Source organism: Mirounga leonina, unplaced genomic scaffold, assembly GCF_011800145.1.
Source record: "Mirounga leonina isolate KUSES-001 unplaced genomic scaffold, KU_Mleo_1.0 Mir_94, whole genome shotgun sequence".
Classification (NCBI taxonomy): Eukaryota; Metazoa; Chordata; class Mammalia; order Carnivora; family Phocidae; genus Mirounga; species Mirounga leonina.
In genome coordinates, this window is record NW_023270855.1 from 35,762,215 (window position 1) to 35,778,169 (window position 15,955).

Sequence of the window (15,955 nt, forward strand, 5' to 3'; positions counted from 1 at the left end):
AGAGCATGAGAGGGAGGAGGGTCAGAGGGAGAAACAGACTCCCTGCAGAGCAGGGAGCCCGATGAGGGACTCGATCCAGGGACTCCAGGATCATGACCTGAGCCGAAGGCAGTCGCTTAACCAACTGAGCCACCCAGGCGCCCGAAACTAACAATTTTTGAACTCTTGTTGTATACCTGACACTGGGCTGGGGATTTTAGATATATTGTCTCATTTAATCTTCACAACTCTGAAAGCCAGGTATTATTAATTCCATTTCAGAGATAAGGAAACTAAGGTCCAGGAACTGGGCAAAGACACCACAACTGGTGAAGGGGGTCTCATTCCAAAGCTCTTCCATACTCTTCTCAGCACATGTCCCCAGGTTGCTGCGATACCCCATTAGGTCATAGCCCCCAAGCAACGGGGCTAACAAGTAATATAAAAAGAAGGCTTTATCCTGTGACCCTTAGCACCACTCCCGGCTCCTCCTACAGGCCCCCTGCTGGCTCCTGCCGTGACCTGAGGTCACATGTGCTGGCTGGGAAGGGCGACTTATCTCTTCCTGCATCACCAGGCGTCACAGGCTGCCGTGGGGAAGGGGTTGCCACGAGCTTGATCAAGTGTGCCACATTTTCTGCTTCCCTATATGAAATCTTGGCACTTGCCTCTCGTAGCCTTAGTGTTTCCTTCTCAAGACAGCTGCTTGGAAGCCTTTTCCCCCCTCCATTTTCCCCTTTCTTCTTCATCATCTCACATATAAAACAGGTTTCCCCCTGTCTCTTTTCTCTCCCTCCCTCCTTTCCTTCCTCTCATCGTATAATTAAAAGTCCTTCCAGGCTGTCTTCACCTTATCATTTCAAATGAATTGAAAAAAGATCCGACTTCCTGCCCTTGTGTCTTCCTGATGCTGAATTTCAAAATGAAAGAAAAGTCCTTTTCCCCCCTCCCTTTTGTTCACACTGTGTCTAAATCACACTGGTTTTGTTACTCATCAGCAGTGGTGCGCAAACTGCCCTTCCCTGGCTTCAGAATTACCTCTTTTTAGGCTTTTTCAAATAATACCGTAGCAGGAAAGGGGATATTCTCTCTCCCCTCTCATGATTGCAGAAAGACAGTTATCAAACACAGCATTTAACATTTCTAGTAGTTTATCTTTACTCTTACTTAACTGCGTATTCTTTTTGGGAAGATGCCATATTTTTTTTTTATTCTCTGCAACATGCTACTGAAGGCAGAGTTAAAACTTCTAGAATCTCCCAGGTGTGCTGTTTTTTTTTAATCCATTGTAATGCATGATATTAAAAAGCAATAAGGAGTTAATTTTGTAACAATCCTTATTATGTAAATGTTACTTTTCCATAGTTGAAAGCATACAAATAAATGTTTTATCATAAAAATAATATATGCTCATTACAGAAACTTAGAAAATGTAAATAAGAATCTAAAATCACCCACAATCCCTCCATTCAGAAATAACTGTCATTAAGATTTATAGTTTCCCACATTCCATTGTCTACATACATATTTGAACAAAGACATGACATACTACATAATAAAGTTTTTTTAGCCTTATAAACATTTAATGTTGTACATTTTCCCATGTCCTTAAAAGCCTTCAAAAACATATATCTTGGTTGTATGATTTCCATCATTGCCATAATTAATTTTTATCATTCTTCTGTTATTGAAATTTCAATTTGTTTCTAGTTTTTCACTTTTATAATCATACTTGATGAACATCTCAGTATATAATCTTTTTTTTCTGTTATTTTCCTTAAGATTAGTTGCCCAAAAGTTGAAATATTGGAGTTATAGTTGTTTTAAGGATTTTAGAGAATTAAGAAATGGCTCTCTCCTACAAAGTACTTGACATTTCTAAGTTTTTACAAAAATGTCAGTTGTTTGTGTTAAGTTTGTCAAGTCTATACTCTGATAACATGCCAGTCATAGATTTGGAGCAGAATATTACTCTAAGTAATGCAAGTGACCAGTAAAAGAGAGGAAGAGGCAGAGGGAGATTTTTAAAACTTCTTAGGGGAATAGGCATGGAAAGAAGTGGGCAGTTCATTCAGTAAATCTTATTGAGCACATACTATGAGCCAGACACTGTTCTGGACACTGGGGACACCAGAGTGTACAAAACACAAAACTCCCTGCCCCAAGAGAGCTTGTATTCTAGCGGAGACAAACAAGAAACAAAACAAAGACATCACATATATGCCATGTTAAATGACAAATGCTGTGGGAAAACATAAAGATGGTGTTCTATGAGGTGTTTGGGGGGTGACTTTGAATAGGATATTCCCAGGATGTCTCCTTGAGAAAGGGGAATGTGAACAAGGACTTGTAGGGAGGTGCGGGGTGATCCATGTGGAGGATGGTGTAGGGAGGGAGTCCTCAGAGGAACAAACTACAGCCAGGAGAGTAGGAATCTGTTCTCCCCAGGTCCGATTCTGAAGTGCAGTTGCTGAGTTGACAAGGTGGGGGAGCCAGAACCCCACAACACCAATGTTTAGATGAGATTATTTTTTTTAAATATGCACACAACAACCAAAACTCTACTCTCTTATCTCTGCCCTGATACGGCCATTGGGAAATGCCCATTGGACACAGCCAGCAAATCTTTATTCAGATGATCTTTGATGCAGTCTGGGAGTGGAACTGTGCAAAGAGGTTATAAGTTCAGATTGGACTGAGAGGCTGTCATTTCAGAGAACAATGAAAATCGAGTAAACAAGAATGACAACTCAGAAGGTTATAATCCAGGGTGGTTCTTATGCCCCAGAAATCTCCAATTAACTGATCATCTCAAGGCTGGTTTATTTCCTCTAGCACACCTAGACTTACAAAGACAGCTCAGAAGCCAACCAGAAACCCTACTGCTATGGACTGCCTTGGGTGTGCCAAAGCCCCTTTGGGTGCTGGCATAGGAAGCAGGTGTGTGGATCACAAGGCCAGGCAGTTTCTGTTGTCAATCTTCTTGGGGCCCCAGTGTTCTCTGAGATATCTGACAGCAAGCAGCCATCTAGAAAGTATGATGTTAACCTATTTAAACACGTCAAGGCACAAGGACACCTCAGCAAGAAAGACTTAGCAAGTGATAGCAGGTATCAGATCTAAGAATCAAAGTTCTCACCCAGCCCTGACCCCAACACACTGAGAAACTTGGGGCAGCTCATTTTGCTTCTCTCTCACAGGCTGTTTCCTCATCTGTAAAATGAAGGGAATGAACCAACAAACCTCTAGGCACTTTACATTTTTGGTAGTCAGAGACAATTCCAATACATTCACACACGCAGTATGCTGAATACTTGATCTACACCAAGGACTTTGAGGCAAATGGCAGTTATTTGCTTTCTTGGAGCCCATGGTTGAGTAGGAGAGATGCATGGTTCAGTAGGATATGAAAACAGCTATCATTTCTTGAACAAGTGATATTCTAGGCACAGTGTTGCACTTTTGTTGTTTCGTTACAATCCTCACAAAAACTTGAAGAGGTAGTACCATCATTATCTCCACTTTGCAGATATAGAAATCAAGTCACTGAGCTGGTAATGGGTGGTCAAGCTAAGATGCCCTCAGTGATTCTGTCTGTAGGGGTAGCACTCTCAGCCTCTTTGTTTTCCTACGGCAATGCATTTGCCATCTTTCCCACCAGGGGATATTTGAGGATTCTAGATTTCAAAGACAACAGGGAAGGAGGAAGACTCTGAAGTTTGCTCATTCGGCTGGTGTAATCCTGATTCATCTCCCATTTATTACTTGGATGATGGTGAGCAGGTCAACTTACCTTCCTGTAAAAATGGGTATTTTTTGTTTCCTACTTAACTCACAGAGAAGCATTACCATGAAGCATCTTCTCTGGGGCCAGGTCCTAAAAAACCTTGAGGGTTGCACAAATGTGCAGGATACTGATCTCAGTTCTGAGGAGCAAAGACAAGTATCTTATTCTTCCCCACAGGGTAGCACTGAGGAATGATGGTCCCAAATTGTCTCTGGTGACAATCCATTGACACAAACCCACTCCGCATGACTTGTTCCCCTGACAGAATAAAAAAGAACTTGAGTAGCAATAAATAGCCTTCTGCATTTTTCGGAGGCAGACCCTGATTCATCCTTGAAGAAAACATAAGTAGTGCAGAAGGTGCAAACATTGCCTTGAAAGAAGCCAGTTCAGTGCGGGTTCAGGCATCTTCCTTCCAAGGAAAGGTGTTTCCAGACCTCCCAGCCCTAGACTTTCTTGTCCATGCTGCTGGGGGTCTGCTGGAGCCAAGGTCTTCTGAGGCTTCTTGACATGACATTGGGCTTCCAGGGAGAGCCTCTGTGTTCTTGAGCTTTCTAGTGATGCAATCTTTGGTGAGGCAGTGAAACAAAAAGCTGATATTTTGGAGGGGGGGCTACCATCTCCAGGGGATTATTTTTTATGAACAAAAGACACTTAAGTGTTGCTGATTTATCTTAATAGCAGATACTATGAGCAAATGTCCCAGTTGCCTTTTTGTGCTTTTGGCAAGTATGGATGAGAAATGGAATGGAGCAGACCCAATCAGAGCTGGCTAGCTGAAAGTTCAGGAGGCTTAATCTTTTTCACTCCAAATATGTGACTTAGAACTGTTTCCAAAGTTTTCCAAGTTGCAGGTGGACACCCACCTTTGGAAAGAGGCAAAGCAGGTTCCATCACCAGGTTTTCTGTTTCCAGAATGATTATCTTGGGCTTGAGGGGAGAAATGCCTATATTTCCCCTAGGTAGTTAGTTCTGTAAGCTCAGTTACCATGTTCTGGTCCTGAGGGTACTGTTTCTGTATAAAGAAACCTTCTTTTGTCACATGAAGAGCCCTCCAGCTTGTCGTACACATGATTGGGATTCTCAGAGGACCCCACAGTACTGCTCAACATATCCTCCTAAGTCCGGGCTAGAATGAGAGCACGCTGAACCCAGTGCCTTAGAAGTTGGAATATAAATTATGTCAAGGCCGTGTTCAGTGTTGTAACATTTGCTAATCCTTATTAGATATGGATAAATTCTCATGGTTTAATTTGGCATGTTGAGCCATTTCTTCAGATTGTCTTTGGGGACTGGAAAGGAAATGCGCAACTTTACTATAATTTTTCTTTTGTTTCTTTAGAATGGGACATAATTTTTTATTGTTAGCTGGTGGAAACTTTGGTGAATTGTGGCCAACTGTGGCTCACCCCCACAGGAAGAAAACATCAGACTTTAGCTGAGAACATATTCTTTGAAACAAACCAGAATATTTGATTTTTGAAATATCTTCCCACTTAAAAAACATGCTGTCCAACAGATATTAATGTTCTGACCAAGACCAAGAGAATTGAAGAAGTAGAAAGCTACAGTTTCTCTCTGAGGAAAATTTTAGAGTGATGTGTGATGCTTTAGTTTAATGCTAACTCCACTGAGCATGGGAAGAGTCTGTGAGGATGCAGGTCCAGCCACAGAATTTACGGAGCATCCTCTAGCTCTTGGTCCTCCTTCCTCCAAAGTGGAAGGAGCTAGGTGTTGGCTGGAAGTCAGACATTCCACATTCCTTTATCAGGTCACCCACATATACATGACCTTGGGCACATCCTGTCACTTAATTTCCATTTCTGGAATTTGGTCCAAAAGGTATACTTGCCAATAGGCTCTCCCTGTTTGCTGCCTAACAGTTTTATATTGCAAACCATTGTTGAGTATTTTAAATTGCTTGGGTTGGAAGCCATTGTCTTGTTCTTTATTCTTTTTTCAGCATCTCACATAGTTTGATGGTCAGTCAGGCATGCTCCGTAATCACCTTTAGGGGACTTGAATCTTGTCAAGTTTGACTAGTCCGATCAGGTTTGGGGGTTATTGAATCAGTTGGTATTAAAGCTGCAAAATTATTTAAGTGAGATTCTTGTTCTGTTCATAATTACAGGTTTGTTTTAACAGATCTGTTTTGCAGATTTTTATGAGCAGGAATTCTCTTGGGCAAATCCACCATGAATTTTCAGTGGGGTGAGGGCAGGCGATTTTTCATCTCTGGGGTGATTTTTCAAAAGAGTGGTCCCATAAAAAAGCCCAATTCTGTCTTCTTAACCACACCCAATTTTCAGCTTCTTCTGAGAGCAAGACCCAAAATTATCCCCACATCTCCTTATGACATTCTGTTGAAAAACATTAGTCCCTGTGCACTGTGCATAAAAGCCAAATTACTTTTGGAATGTTACGTGGAACTCTGGGAATCCAGATAGAGATCAAGGAAACAGCACAGCATCTTTTCCCCCTCTGCTCAATCTGTTGATTGATTTGCAGGCAATTATTCTCCTTACCTTCAACCATCTAGGATAAAGTCTCGAGTCTAACCTCTACTGTTTGTTTGTTGGTTGCTTTATTTGTTTGTTTTTCAGATATTATATTTTGTTCTCAAACTCAGAGAATGCAAAGAAAACTTCTGGAAAAGCAGAGGCCTCATTCTCTAGTTAAAGTAATATTCTCCTGATACTTTGCCAGAAGGTTAGGATGTTTCTCAGATCTTGTACACTGCTGAAATGCAAATCAAAGAAAGAGCTTCTGGAAAAAAACAAATGAAAACCACACACTTATTCAAGGACAGAATTGATATATTCTTATGCTAGCTTTCATAGTCAACAATACCAAGATCTTTATGGGCATGTAGGCTTCCCAGGACCTCAGGGGGGCATCCCTTAGGAAGTGAGAAAACTTGAAAAGGAGGAAGAAGGCATCCTTTCCTGATTATTCTTCAGCAGTGGCATATTGAGAAGAGATAGTAATAAATATTGGATTTTTCCAAGTATACAATGATTCCCAGCTTGGAGCTCCCAAAAGGCTTAATGCTGTGACTCCTAGACTCATAGACAAAGAAGGAAGATCACAAATTAGAGTGGAAAATAAAAGGAAAAAGTTACAAAGATGATACAAATTATTGTAACTTCCAATTCTCTAATGTTTCTGGCTATTGCATGGCAAAATTCTCAAAAACAATTTATGTGTGTGTTAATGTTTAAAATGGTTATAGCAGTTCCTAAACCTGGCTCCGTTTTGACATGTGGTGGGCTTCTTGCCCACCTTCACCAAATACCAACTCTAGCACCAGCCTTCCAAACTACACCTTCAGGATCTCAGGGAAGGAGCACTAAAAGCTGATGGATCTGATTGACAGATCAGCATTTAGGAGGTATTGATCTAATGAAGGAGATCAGCAACCCCCCGAGGTGGGAATCCTTTGGTCCCCAAATGCTTACTCTTTTTATATAGATAGCCTTGCAAATTCAAGCACTGTAAACATAAAATAAATGGCAAGATTTGGGATGGTTTTTGGCTGCAATTGTGACCAGAAGTGTACCTAGGGGCTGGAATGAGACCATGTAGCAGGAGTGAGCATGGGAGTGGAGATAAGCCAGTCAGCACAAGGCACATGATGGTAATGGGTAAGAGAGAGTGCTCAACAGAGTTTATTGAGCACAAAGAGAATCTGAGCCTTGTTTCAGATATTGCAGGGGTATTAAAAGGTATCAGAAGCCACATACTGAGATCAGAGAACCTCCTTTGATATCCAGCAGTCTCCTGATGCCTTTTCCACAGAATCAGAGAGGTTGAATAACTTGCTGGTAGTTAAACAGCTGTTAAGTGACTTAACTTTGACCATCTGACTAAGGCCTTCTGACCCCACTTCTAGTTTTCTTTACTCTCTAGGACACTTTCAGTATTGGAAATTGTCTTAATGGGGTACATTTGAGCCCTAGCTATGATGGAGGCTAGGTTTTGAAGGAAGGGGTCATTCTTGGCAAAGGAAGTACCAGGGTAGAGATGAATCTGTGTGTACATGATATTGGAAACCATCTTTGGGGAGAGTGTCTGTGGATACAGCTGGGAGGAGGGGGATTGTTCAGGAAGAAAGGGTAAGGTTGGCCTTGCCCAGTGAATGAACTGTTTCTATCTGATACATAAGACAATAGGGAGCTATTGTGTATTCTTAAGGGAGAGTATGATACGAAAACTGTCACATGAAATAAGTTTGGAACCAGTATCTGATTAATGATAGAATGGCTTCTGAGATTAGGTTGTTGGGTCATTTCTACCTATGAGCGCTTACCTTGGGTTTGGGTGAAGCTTGGGTGCCTCCCAGGGCATATTCTTCTTTTCTGCATACTTAAGAATAGTTGGCCAGTAATGACTTAGGTCTTTTATTAATGCCCCCCAAAACCATGCAAAGAATAACATAACAGCTTCTTTCAATTACACAGCCTATGAGACATGGAAATTTAAAGTCTTTTCCTCTGTAGCACAAATTTCAAATCATGTCCTATAAAGCTTCAGGACCTGAGAGATCCTTGGGCCATTAACCTTAAAGTCCCAGAACTAAAGACTTTATTTTGCTGCCAATTTCCATCTCTGTCTGTTTCTAAATAATCATTATAGGTACATTATTTTGTTAATGGGTTATTTCCCAAAATGGGAAAGAGAGAGAGAGAGAGCGTGCATTATCTGATTTGGGGTGCTGTTTTATTTTGTTTTGTTTTGTTTTGTTTTGTTGAGTGGGACCGGGCCTGAAATGTCCCCAGGCTCATGCTGTTTCTGAGCCGTAATTATGCTTTTTAACCCACTCCTTTATGTCTGGGTCCTTAATGTCCAAGCTCCTATATAATTACCAAGTTTCAGAGTGTGGGAATGAGACATATTTTTTGCATGACTTTACCCTATACATTACTGCAATGCCGTATTATTACAAGAAATTTCCTGAACTTGGAGCTGTACCATTAACTCTCCCAACTTGAAAGGACCCAGCAAAGAGATATGCCCAATCTTTGGCCCATGATGCAAAACTCAGATGGACAGTGACTTGAGCCAGCTGAGGGCTCTGGGGCTCTTCAGGGAGGACTTGAGCTTGACAGTGTTGCACTAGTTCAGAGCCTGCCAGGGACTTGGGAACCTTTCGTCTTCCACCCAGCCGTGTTGCGTTACCACAGCCGTGCTTCTCGTTGCCGTTGTGAAGTACATGCATTCTTCAGGATTTGAAAGGGGCCAGGTTTGTCAAATGCCTCTCCTGGAGGAAGTTGCTATGTTAGTTTGCTAGAATCTGAAAGGATCAGGCTGGAAGGAGGAGAGATGTGGTCAGCAAGGCAGGCAGAGCTCCATTTAGCCCTGGGCTGCTGAAGTTCACAGAGACACAAGACTGCAAGAGATCAGGTGCCACGGTGCCAGTCTCAGGAGTCTCTTCCCCTGAACCCAAATGATTTCAACCCCATTTCCTTCTAATTTGAGGAATAATTTGTATCCCAGCATTTTTATATATGGAGCAGAGAAATATTTTTTATTGTTTCATTTCTTATTTCCTATAATTTACTGAATATTCAAATCATTTAAGAAAGGAATAAAGGAATGAGTAAACTCCCTGAAATCCAAGCACTTGGCAATAACCATCAATATTTTGTGCTTATCTTTCTGGGCCTCTCTCACAGATGCATGTATGTATGTATGTGCTGTACACACATACATATGTAAACCTGCAGATATGTTTAAGTATAGATATTTATATATTATTTTATGTGAACATGTTGTTTTATCATCTGCTTCTCCTTCCTTTCAACTCCATGTTGTGATACTTTTTCCTTCTGAGGAATATAAATATATATTACTCTTAAATGGTTTCTGAGGATTCCATTATATGATAATGGATATTCAATAATTTGTTTAACAAAATCCTGACAGATGAACATTTTGTTTACTTCTCATTAATTGCTACTGTGATCAACATCCCAGTGAATATCCCTTTATCCTTTCATCCCTGTGTACCTATCTAACTTTCTTTTCAGGAGGAAACTGTTTTATCCCAGGGCATGCATATTTTGAATTTTAATACATAGTACGAAAATGCCCTTGAGAAAGCTTATTCTAATTTACAATCCTGCCAACAGTGGATAAAAAGCACCTGAAGAACAGGGAAACTAACTTCCCTTTTTTTAGGATTTTCTGAATTTCACCTACCTCCAGAATTTTACTTCTAAATACCTACAAGGCAAATATGTTTCTAAGGTGCTGTAACTTTGATATCCATCCACACCCAGATTCCAGAACAAGTTATTCAATCGATGGTTATGAAACCTGGAATAAAATCAGCAATCACTAAGATTCTTTATTTGTTTACTAAGATTAAGTAATTCTAAACTCGCTTTGTTTTTTGATAAGGTTAATATAAAGGCAGGTTGAGGGAATGCCATAGACACAGGGTACCAGGATTTCAGATAGGCATTTGTATCAGTTTGTATTTTTTTTTTTTTTTACCAGAGAAAAAGGACTAAATGGTGGTCCAGTTGGATGGATTTATAGTTGTTTGAATAACTCCAGCCTAGGCAGGTTGGTTAGGGAATCCTGTCACCTCTACAGAGAGGTTGCCAGAAGTGTTGGGCTCTGTCCTTCCGGCATGTACATGGACCTAATAATACGGTCTTTGGAAACTCACTTTTTGAAAATGTGATGGCTCAAAGCTGGAAAGGTTACTTCAAACAATGGAAGACATAATTAGAATTGAGAAAATCAGCAGGATGGAACGATAAACACAAATTTGGTGAGGATAAGTCAAAGCAAATACTCAGTAAGGAAAAGAATGAAGTTTATGCTTAGAATTACAATTCTGGCATGCGCATGCTGCATGTCTTTGTCTGTGTGTGTGTGTGTGTGTGTAAATGGCAAGGAAACTGGCCACCAGGATATGAGTTCAATCAATTGCAAATTTGAATGAGTCATCATTGCACAGCAGATGTTAAGAGATCAGTGCAACATGGGAGTATATTAATTATTTTAAAATAGTGTTTAGCGCAGGTTAAGGACACATGTGAAGACTTGGATTATTCAGACTCTGTTCAGGGACTTACTCTCTAAGAGGAGCCCTGACACACTGTAATGACCCCTTGTGTGATGGGGTACAGAGAGGAGACAAGGAGAAGTAGAGAATGGCCAGTAGAGAGGACAAAGAATGATTAGGCTAGGTAAGCTAGAGATAGCAGGCATAACTGTATTGAAATGTCTAGAGACCTGGGCCCCCTCCCCAAAAGTAGAATTGAGACAAGTGGACTGAATCTGCAGCCAAAAAGCTCAAAATATGTCAGGCACAGGAGAGGGAGGACATCGCCTTTAAGCCATTTAATATATTCTCTCATAAGGTATTGTGTTTCCCACGGCTAGGTAATGTATCCACCAGGACTGCTACACAGGGAATTCTTGTTTGGGGAAGAAAGTTGTATTAGATTCTTCCCACCAACACATGCATGATGAGTGGCATTTACATGCCCCGTACTCTCCCATGGATGGCCCAGACTTTGAAGAAGCCCACAAGCTTCTTGCAGAGAAGTGAAGCACCATATTAACTGCTCACACTAGGACTCCTGCTAATGTTCCACTTATAACCACCGCCTGCCTGCTGGGGATGTGGCACAGAGGGAAGGGGCCCAGCTTTGTTTGCACCCAGCACACCAGCTGCCTAATACTTACCCCTTTCTCTCCTGCTTAAGTGAACATTCCAGATGCTGATGTGTTCCAATAATCAGAGGTTCCCCGGCATCCTCAAATCCAGCCTGTCTGTGCACATTTCCCTTTCTTTTTTAAAAAAAAATTTATTGTTATGTTAATCACCATACATTACATCATTAGTTTTTGATGTGTTCCATGATTCATTGTTTGTGTACAACACCCAGTGCTCCATGCAGAACGTGCCCTCTTTAATAACCATCACCAGGCTAACCCATTCCCCCACCCCCCTCCCCTCTAGAACCCTCAGTTTGTTTCTCAGAGTCCATCATCTCTAATGGTTCATCTCCCCCTCCGATTTCCCCCCCTTCAGTCTTCCCCTTCTGCTATCTTCTTCTTTTTTTTTTTTCTTAACATATATTGCCTTATTTGTTTCAGAGGGACAGATCTGTGATTCAACAGTCTTGCACAATTCACAGTGCTCACCATAGCACATACCCTCCCCAATGTCTATCACCCAGCCACGCCATCCCTCCCACCACCACCCCGACTCCAGCAACCCTCCATTTGTTTCCTGAGATTAAGAATTCCTCATATCAGTGAGGTCATATGATACATGTCTTTCTCTGATGCACATTTCCCTTTCTTCACATAGCCTGCTCGTACTTGCTTTTTTCCCACTTTTACTTAGGTTCTTGTCTTTCTGAAAGGAGCTCTCACTATTTTTTATATATATGTAATTATTCTCACAACCAATAAGAAAAAAGTCCCCTGACCCTTCTCCCAAAGTGGGCAAAAAGACATAAAAGGAGATTCACAGATAGTGAAATAGAAACAGCCAATAAATGTATGAAAAGATGTTCAGCCTCAAATCATAATTAAGGAAATATGAAATTTGAAATATGAAATATGAAATTTTCGTGTGTCAGATTTTTGAAGATTAGAGTTTAAAGAGACTCAGTGTTGGCACAGTCTGGGGAAAGAGGCACAGACTGGAAGCTGACCAACATTTCTGAAGGGAAATTTGGTGATAACTTTTTTTTTGAGATTTTATTTATTTATTTGTCAGAGAGAGAAAGCACAAGCAGGGGGAGAGACAGAGGGAGAGGGAGAAGCAGGCTCCCTGCTGAGCAAGGAGACCAATGCGGGACTGGTGATAACTTTCAAAGTTTAAAATGTGTACGCCCTATTCTAGGGATCTCTTCTGAATCTCTTTTCCTAGCACATTATAGAAACAGCTTTTATAAGCTGTTTCAGCATCCATCCTTATTGAGAATAAGCACATGAGGACAAGCAAAACTGTCCCTTTGGAAAAGGTTTTTTTTTTTTTTTTAAGATTTATTTATTTAAGAGAGAGAAAGAGAGAGAAGGGTGGGAGGGGCAAAGGGAGGGGGAGAGAGAAACTCAAGCAGATTCCATGCTCAGCACGGACCCTGACCAGGGGACCCTGAGATCACAACCTGAGCTGAAACCAGGAGTCGGGCGCTCAACCAACTACACCACCCAGGCACCCCTAGAAAAGTATTCTTTAAAGCATTGCTGAAATAATGAAAAACTGGAAATCATGCAAATGTCCCTCATTCATTCTGTTATTCATTCATTCACTTATTCATTTGTTTACTCATTCAACAAACATTTACCATGTGCCCATTGTGTGCCAGGCAATGTTTTAGGTGCTTGGGATACAGCTTTGAACAAAATAAATTAAGAGTTCTGCCCACTATTTTAGTACATCAATAAGATTGATAAATAAAAGTACATGCATGGGATGGAATAATAAGTAACCATTAGAAATGAGGTCACTCTACATGATCTTGATATGGAAGGATAGCCAAGAGATATTGGGCATTTTATTTTTAAAGGGTATGTGCAAGTGTCTGTGTTTGCATTATGCCTGAAAATTGTCTGATAAAACTGGCAAAAAACCTTAACAGTGGGAGTGGATATTGGGGTAGGCAGAGAGGGAATATTACTTTTCTCTTCATAAAGTCTTTTGTACTGTTTAATTTTTCATAGCTAGTATATATGCTTTATATAATAAAACACTAATAGATGCTATAAAAAAGAAGAAATTATAAAGCTAAATCAGTAGTTCCGCTAGAGGACTAAGACTCATATCTCAAAGAAAATGGAAAATTCCTTAACCTATCTGTAGACATTGAGACCCGAATGATTAGGTGTTTGATGCTGTTCAGACTGCAAGAATGGAAATTAATACCATAGTACTTTGGAATGCAAAGCGAAAGACAGAAGGTGGTCCGGTGGTGTTCCTGGTCATGGGCATGGTGGACTTGTCTACACATGCAAATCAAAAGGGAAGGCAGCCAGGGACAGGGGAAGGGCCTGGGGCCAGCAGTTGAGCATTCTAGGGCTTTCTCTTGGGTTTATGATTAACTTCAACCTTTTGGAACCTCAGTCTCTCCTTCAGTAAAATAGTGAGCTTGGATTCATTGATTTAAGGTGTGGTCTAGCACTAACACTGCATGTATCTGAATAATTCTGGTAAGTCCTCATTTGTAGGAGAGGGATTTGAGATAGCTCCTGAAATTCTCGAGAGTCACAGAGAAGATCACCTCAACTTTCCAGTTCCCCACCTTCTCCTAGTGCTCTGAAAAGGCATTAGTTGTATACTTTAATATCTGCTTCTGTTTAGATTCAAATTTAAGTACATTTGGATATTTTCTCCTTACGCTATTTCAACTTCAGGATGATAGAAAATCGGGCTTTTTGGATTCTACCCTAAATAGGTGATTAAAAGGAAATGATTTTCAAAATGCATCCATTTGATGAATTTAATTTAATGTTTGGGGGCTGGGGGTGCGGGAAACATGATTCAGCACACCAGGCATCTCCAGATGAAATCAGAATGTAATTCCATCCTTTCTGGAAATTGGATTCCTTTCTGGAAATTGGATTTCTGTCAGATCCACAAATCCAGGAGTTCCACTTTGCCTCTTCTTTGCGGGTGATTTTTTACAGGAGAAGAGGTGATGGTTATGGATGAGTTTTCATTTTTGCATGCTGAGGGAATATCAGCTCAAGGGGCATGTGACAGGACCCGCGAATGATATGCCTATTGTGTCTGTGTGTCCCTGGGTGAGGGGCGTCCACAGAGACCTACCCAGAGTGGAATATGTGACTCAGACTCTTTTTTCCATGTAGAAGTAAATTGGTCCTGGCTAGGGTAAGTTCAGAGTATCCCATATAAAGCTAGTAAGGGCACTGAAATCCAAACAGCGAGCAACCCAGTGAGAAGATAAACGCCAGAGGGAATGTTTCATAGATTTGGTATTTGGGACACTCCGCTGCCATTTCTCTCTTCTCATTTGTTTTCCAACTGATTGGAAAACTACTAATGAGCGTGTTTACATTTTCTCCAGTTGTTTTACCCAAGTGTGAGAGCAGCTGGGGAGAGGGGTTTGTTCTCGGTCCAGAGCCTGAGCTGGTTCTCCCTGCCTTCCCCCTGCTCTCTGGCTGCCAGGCCCCCACGCACTGCCAAACCTCTGCTCTAGTCTCACCGCCCCTCCCTGGGCTCTCCCTGTGTGCAGCATGGCCAGCAGCCCACACCCTCCCTTTCTCCCCCTTTTGTTGTCATTTGTTTTGTTTTGAAGGGGCTGAGGTGCAGAAGAGGTCTTGGGTTTGTGCCCCTCCGCTCAGCTTCAGAACTGGGAGCAGGCCCAGATTTCATTTGCCCCCATTTCTGCACCAAGGTCAGAAACCCCTGGAGGAGAATGTCCTTCTGTCCTCTGACAGTTCTTAGGGATGCAGTCATTCTCCCTGGACTATTCCAAATCCCTAGACTCTGCTGTCTGCAATCCAGTCCGTTCTCAGCTGCTTTGCTCTTTCCTTCTGATGGGGGTGTCTCAAGCTTCAGTCATTTTGAGAACCATCTTCACAATGTTTTCCACATCTTATGATATAATGTGTATGAATTCTGTGTTTGATGTGCTTGTTATAATTTATTACATTTTTTTTAAAGATTTTATTTATTTGAGAGAGAGAGAATGAGAGAGAGAGAGCACATGAGAGGGGGGAGGGTCAGAGGACGAAGCAGACTCCCTGCCGAGCAGGGAGCCCGATGCGGGACTCGATCCAGGGACTCCAGGATCATGACCCGAGCTGAAGGCCGTCGCACAACCAACTGAGCCACCCAGGCGCCCATAATTTATTACATTTAATACATTTTAAAGTAAATCGTAACTATTAAAAAGTCCATTTACTCCCCGTGAATCTTCTTGCACATCTCCAGGTATGTGGACACTTGTCTTCTTAGCCCTCACCATGTAAGACTCTCTGTCCCTTGTTGAGGCACTGTTGGGTTACTCAACCCTTCAAGTTTTCCTTAGAAGAGATGCTCATGGCCAGTTTCCAATCTATCGGCCAATTCTGTTAGGCCAGACCCTGGGGTGGTTTTGTATTTTCTCCTTTCTTTTCTTTCTTTCTTTCTTTCTTTCTTTCTTTCTTTCTTTCTTTCTTTCTTTCTTTCTTTCTTTCTTTCTTTCTTCCTTC